Source organism: Thalia democratica, unplaced genomic scaffold, assembly GCF_965202585.1.
Source record: "Thalia democratica unplaced genomic scaffold, ktThaDemo2.hap1.1 HAP1_SCAFFOLD_1461, whole genome shotgun sequence".
Classification (NCBI taxonomy): domain Eukaryota; kingdom Metazoa; phylum Chordata; class Thaliacea; order Salpida; family Salpidae; genus Thalia; species Thalia democratica.
In genome coordinates this window covers 22501-29839 of record NW_028140318.1, presented here as the reverse complement: position 1 = coordinate 29839, position 7339 = coordinate 22501, and the positions used below count along the sequence as shown (strand labels likewise).

Sequence of the window (7339 nt, the reverse complement as noted above, 5' to 3'; positions counted from 1 at the left end):
TCTATTCTTTTAAGCACATCGCGATAAATATAATAAGCAAACAATTTAATAAAAGTAAAATAAAAAAATCAAACATAAGCTTATTTTATATGTTTCATTTTATCTTTATTTAAACTTACTTTTTAAACCTTTATAGTTGTTTTATTTTTTAAGCACATCGCGATAGATATAATAAACAAACAATGAAATAAAAATAATAATAATAATAATAATAATAATAAAAAATCATAAGCTTATTTTGTATGTTTCATTTTATTTTTATTTAAACTTACTTTTTTAACCTTTATAGTTGTTTTATTTTTTAAGCACATGGCGATAGATATAATAAACAAACAATAAAATAAAAATAATAATAATAATAATAATAATAATAAAAAATCATAAGCTTATTTTGTATGTTTCATTTTATTTTTATTTAAACTTACTTTTTTAACCTTTATAGTTGTTTTATTTTTTAAGCACATGGCGATAAATATAATAAGCAAACAATTAAATAAAAATAATAACAAATAAATAAAACAATACGGCTAAACTATAAAAAGAAAACTAAATAACTGATAAATACTTGTAAAACATTATTTGAAAAATGTATTTTGAAACACAACACGATTGATTTATAAATAATAATATATTTTTAATTTGTGTAGTTCATTTAAAGTAGTCTCCCTTTTTGCTTCTGGTTTTATTAGAGTTATATATAACAATAAATGGTGTAGTTTATTTAAAGTAGTCTCCCTTTTTGCTTCTGGTTTAATTAAAATTATATAACACATACTATAGTAAGTTAAATAAACTATAGTAACTTTATAAAACTACTTTACAAAATACATTTGTATAATTTAATAACTTTAAAATAACTATCAAGAATAAAATAGAATAGCTTTAAGTTTAGTATACAATTGGTATGTAAATTGTGTAGTTTATTGAAAGTAGTCTCCTTATTTGCTTCTGGTTTTACTTGAGTTACATAACGTTAAATAAACATACTTAATAAACGTAACCATCAATACTGTCATTTTAATAAAACTAAGTACAAATACATTGAATTAACATAGAACTTTAAAAAGCCTTCGCTAGTATCTGTTGGTAACAGTAAATAACCTATTATGACTCACAATACAGGAGTGCGAAATTTATTTTTCATTTGATTTTTCAGGTATTTATTTATTTGTGGAAATAAACTTTTTTATTACATTAGAAACTAATTGAATTTTTCCTATAACTATACCTATTATTATATTTAGTATGCTTAAAAGTAATAAAATGACACGTCGCGATTATATAATAAACAAACAATCAAACAAACAAAGAAAAAAAAAAAAAAAAAAACTATTTTTTTAAACTTATATTTCAACTATATGTCTTATTTTATTTTCATTTAAACTTACTTTAAACCTCTGTATTTGTTATATATATATTTCAACACAATACGATTAAACTATAAGACAAACAACAAAATAAAATAATCACATTAATAAATACACTAAGCAAATAGCTAGAATAAATATAAATAGTTCAATATATACAATATATTTCTTCCATTTTTAAGTTACTTGTTAAACATATTTATTTAAAAATGTTTCTTTAGAATATAAAACTAACAGTTCTACAAATAAAGAAATTAAAAAGCCAATACACATAACACTAACTTTTCATAAATTAGATATGCAAATATGAACAAAATAGTAACTAAATTCTAAAGCTTTTGTAAACTGTGAACTTATAAACTTATAATAATAATTGCATATTCACCATTCACAATAGCTTTTTATTTAGTACACAACTGGTCTGTAAATTGTGTAGTTTATTGAAAGTATAATCCCGTTTTGCTTCTGGTTTAAATAAAGTTATACAACACATACTAAAGTAAATTAAATAAAGTAATTCACTACTATCGTATTAAATAAAACCAATTTACAAAATACATTAATTTAAATTAAAGTGAACTTTGAACTTATAATAATAATTGCATATTCACTATTCAGAATTTCTTTAAATTTAGTACACAACTGGTCTGTAAATTGTGTTGGTTCTATTCAAGTACTCTCCTTGTTTGTTTTGTTTTAGTTGTATTTATTTTTAGATACTAGCACATTCAATACACATAATAAAGTAAACCAAATAAACTCTATTAATTTAAACTAAGTACAAATACATTAAGTTAATACAAAACTTTAAAAAGCTTTTGCTAGTATCTGTTGGTAACAGTAAATAACTTATTATGACTCACAATACAAAAGTGCAAAATTTATTTTCGTTTGATTTTTCAAGTAGCCACGCTTTTATTTGTTTTTGGACAAAAAGACTTTAAAGTTTTAGTATAAAAGACTAGTTGTATTAATTTTAACTCAGAAAATTGTACTCTACAAGATGGTGCCATTATTTTTTCGATATCTCAAACTGGTCAAACCACTTTTTTAGCGCTCTAATTGGTTTAAACAGCAAATAAGCAAACAGCAAATAACGTTATCTGATTGGCTAAGGTTTTTGTTTGCTAATAACTAGAATTTTCTTTTCTTTTAAGCGTTAAAGAAATGTAAATAAACGAGTAATAAGTATAAATAGGTCAGAAAGAAAAATAGTACAAAAAAGATGAATTCAAAAAGCAAAGGCCTACGGCACGTGGTATTCCCAAGCGGTCACCCATCTAAGTACTAACCACGCCCGACACTGCTTAACTTCCCAGATCGGACGAGATGGGGTGTACTCAGTTGGTATGGTCGTAGGCGTTTGAAGGCGTTTACAAGCCTTTATAAACCCTTCGGTTTATTTAAAAAACCTATTTGCACTTGATTTACAATCAATTTGATATTTTAAAATTATTCCTTATAAAATTTTAACCTGAATTAACTTTTTTTTTGTTTTTTTAATCAACAGTTACTCCCAAACTGTACTAAAACTGTATTGTAACTGTACAAAAGTGTTTGTTTAAATAATTGTTATCTATAAATTACCTAAGACCAGGAAAAGTAGAAGTAAAGTTTATTGAATTATTAAATAAATAAAATAAAATCGTAAAATAAAATAATACAATATGTTTACAATTTGTCATTGATCTATCCATTTATGTTATTGCATTACAAATACAAACATTGCATACATTCAAGAGTATTATTCATCAATCTTTTCAATATAATAAGTTTTAAATTTATATTTATTTTTAAATAATTCCTGACATTTTAGATTACCTGAGATTTTTTTTTAATTAAATTAATTTTAGTAATTAAATACTTGACGTTCTATTTTGTTTAATTTGATAACTCAACCATGTTTATTTTTTTTACTAATTTAAAAGAACTATTAAACTAAAAGACATTACATACAGCTTCTAAAAGTTTTAAACACCTTAAAAAATATTATTATTTTAAAGATATATTAAAGAACTAAACAGATATTACTCCTAAAAAATCTTGTTAATAATATATAAAAAGTACTCAAAGTCAGACTCGGAAATATATATACTGTTGTATATCTTACTTGAAGTTCACTGTAATTGACACTGTATAACAAAATTATAAAAATCAACCTATTTATATAGCAAAATATTTCTTTATCTTTGTCGTGGCGCGGTGGGTCAGTGGTCTTATCAGCTGACTCATAAGCAGAAGGTTGTAAGATCGAATCCCGCTAGTCGTCACGAAACACCACTATCGTTCAATGTTCGGGCTTCAAATTCTTTGAGATTATACTGTACTATTTATCTATCTAACTAATCTATCTAACAAATGTTGTTCAATCTAGGTTGTGGGTACTTGGGTCGAGTAATGCCTTTGACTTACAATCTGTTGTGGATTGACAATATTCCTCTATCTATCATTAAACAAATCTATCTAATAAATGTTGTTCAATCTAGGTTGTGGGTACTTGGGTCGAGTAATGCCTTTGACCTACAATCTGTTGTTGATTGTCAACATTCCTCTATCTATCAATAATGATTATATTCAATAATAAATGTTGATTAATTCAGTTGTAAGAAAACCAGTGCGCTGGTTAGGTTGGGTAAGGCCTTCGACTTACAATCTTGGGGATTATCAACGTTCATCACAAGTACAGTAACGATCTCATTGAATTTCCAGTTGGAACATAGGATTGTAGTGGTGGCCTACTTTGTAGGTTTTTTGCCTAGTTTGTTTTTTGCCTAGTAGTGTTTGCCTAGTTTGACAAACTATAGTATATATATTGTATAACTTTACTTGTATTATTTTTTATTTAAATTACTACTTATTATTAAAGAATTAAATTTTTTTAGAAAAAAAAACTATGTATTTTAACTAATGCTTATATTATATGTTTTGTTTTATTTTTATTCAAACTTACTTTAAACCTCTGTATTTTTTATACAATACGATTAAACTATATAACAGAAAAATAATTAAATAATCAAACTATTGAATAAGCAGTTAATTAGTGTGTTTTTTTATGCTTCTTTCATTTTTAACTTACTTGTTAACCATATTTCTTTTATTAAAGTATAAAACTAACAGTTACTAAAATAAAATAATCATAAAGTCAATACACAAAACACTAACTTTTTATAATTTAAATATGCAAACATGAATATAGTTATGAATCTATTATTTATTCAAATAGAATTATTCAAAGCTTATAATTATAAAGCTTTTGTATAATGTTTCAATTACAGTGAACTTTAAGTAAGATAAGTTTTTTTTTTTGTAATAACTACAAAATTGGTATTTTAGTTTATTATTAGTAACTAAATACTTATATTTATTATATTTAAAAAAAAACATCTATACTAACTCTAATTTCAAAGCATATTAAATACAAATTTTACCAACTAAATATTTATTTTTATTTTAATTATTATAACTTTCAAACATAAGCTTGTATACCTTATATACCTATATACCTCATATAGTAGGCTTGACATAACATAACATTATTTAATTCTTTTTGTTTGAAATAAACTCATTTAGTTATTAGTAAATTACAACATAAATGTTTATAACAATATAACTAAGATTTAGCTTTTGAGTTAGTAAACTTTGATAGTTTTCTTTTAATAGTTTAATAATCTTTATTTAAGTTCAAGCAAAATTGCTATATATTTAATACACATACAAAAGTAAACTAAGTAAACGTAATTCAATAGTTTCTATTAAGTAAAAGTAATTACAAATACATTAAGTTAATACAAAACTTTAAAAAGCTTTTGCTAGTATCTGTTGGTAACAGTAAATAACTTATTATGACTCACAATACAAAAGTGCAAAATTTATTTTCGTTTGATTTTTCAAGTAGCCACGCTTTTATTTGTTTTTGGACAAAAAAACTTTTAAGTTTTAGTATAAAAGACTAATTGTATTAATTTTAACTCAGAAAATTGTACTCTACAAGATGGTGCCATTATTTTTTCGATATCTCAAACTGGTCAAACCACTTTTTTAGCGCTCTAATTGGTTTAAACAGCAAATAACGTTATCTGATTGGCTTACGTTTTTATTTGCTAATAACTAGAATTTACTTTTCTTTTAAGCGTTAAAGAAATGTAAATAAACGAGTAATAAGTATAAATAGGTCAGAAAGAAAAATAGTACAAAAAAGATGAATTCAAAAAGCAAAAGCCTACGGCACGTGGTATTCCCAAGCGGTCACCCATCTAAGTACTAACCACGCCCGACACTGCTTAACTTCCCAGATCGGACGAGATGGGGTGTGCTCAGTGTGGTATGGTCGTAGGCGTTTGAAAGCGTTTACAAGCCTTTATAAACCCTTCGGTTTGTTTAAAAAACCTATTTGCACTTGATTTACAATCAATTTGATATTTTAAAATTAATCCTTATAAAATTTTAACTTGATGTAAGTATTTTTTTTATTAAAACCTTTTTTTTTGGTGTTTTAATTACAATTACTCCCTGTAACTTTATTTAAGACTTTGTTTAAAAGATTGTTAACTATATTCTATATTAAATACTATGATTAGAAGTAAAGTTTATTAAGTGATTAAACTAAATAAAAAACAATGTTAAAATAAACATGTTGTGTTTAGTTTGTTTTACTATTTCTCATTGTTCTATTTATAGATGGTTTTGTTTTACTTCAAGAATATTTATAGTTAGTTTCTAAAGAATATCTCATACTACATCAGATTTTACGATTAACTTAATTTTAGGTAATAAAATATTTGACGTTTAATTTAATAACTCATCTATGTTTATGTTATAAAATAATAGTATCTAATACACATACATTATAATATAATAATATGTATAACTAGTTGTTTTACTTTAAAATGAATAATTAAGTGGAAGAATTAAAAGAACTCACATTTTTGAAGAGAGCGTGGAAAACCAGAATAGTCTTTTAAAACATTTATTAAATTATCGATAAATATAGAATACAATAGAATTAAACATATAAACGTAACTGTGGTTGCTTAGAAACTGAACAAGAAAATTTTTAATAAAAATATAAAATAGTTATTATATAGAATTAAAATAAAATAAAAGTAATATAAATTATATTTTTAAACTAAATAACAATTCACGAGCAATATTAGCGCATATCAGAGTATGAGTTTATAATAAAGGAATTGCTTCCTTGATGTTGATACTTACCTTATTCAAATAGAATACATTTTCAGCAATCAGGCTTGTGTTTATCTTAGCGCGCGTAACACAACGTTTGTGGGTTTTGGCACACTTTTGTCGATAGTGGGCGCCCCGCCTTTTAAGTACAGAAATTTCGGGAATTTTCGATTTTCGGAATTCTGACTCGACAGATCGTTTTTGTTTGGTCCAGAGACCCCGTAAAAAATTTTTCAGCCCATTTGAAGCATGATGAAAAAATGTTATTTCGACCCCCTTTTTTTAGGGGTTACGGGGACATCAACCCATTTTTTGGGAATAAAAAACTCCTAGAAAAGGACCACTTTTCTTCTTTTTTCGAATTTCGACTTTTTATTTTTTTGGAAAATTTTTCTATTTTCTTTGTTTGTTCTATTATAATGTCGAAAATATTTTTTTTGAGCTTCGCAACGCATAAGGACTAACGTAAGGTAAGTTTTAAAAGATTTTTTTTTTCGATAATTTTTTCTATATTTTTTGTTTGGTCCATTACAAAGTCGAAAATATTTTTTTACGGCTTCTAAACGCGTGTAGATTAACCGTAGGTAGGTTATTTCGAAATTTAAATCTTTCAATATTAATAATTTTTTAGTAAATTGTTCGATTATGAGGTTTTTATGGCTCTTTCAGCACCCAATAAGTACATTAGAAAATAAAACATGAAATAAAAACATCAACTAAAATGAAAATAACATATTCTGTGAAAAAACCTACGAAAATTCTTTATGAAATTTTCTTTGTCACATAATTGG

The 7339-nt window shown here is 24.6% G+C and overlaps 2 non-coding genes across 2 annotated transcripts; both read right to left on the bottom strand.

Annotated features, from left to right (window-relative positions):
- Positions 1 to 2610: 2610 nt before the first annotated feature.
- Positions 2611 to 2728, bottom strand: LOC145848492 (5S ribosomal RNA). Its single transcript, XR_014371994.1, has one exon. It is a non-coding gene; the product is annotated as a 5S ribosomal RNA (ribosomal RNA).
- Positions 2729 to 5583: 2855 nt separating this feature from the next.
- Positions 5584 to 5702, bottom strand: LOC145848491 (5S ribosomal RNA). Its single transcript, XR_014371993.1, has one exon. It is a non-coding gene; the product is annotated as a 5S ribosomal RNA (ribosomal RNA).
- Between the last annotated feature and the right edge of the window lie 1637 nt (positions 5703 to 7339).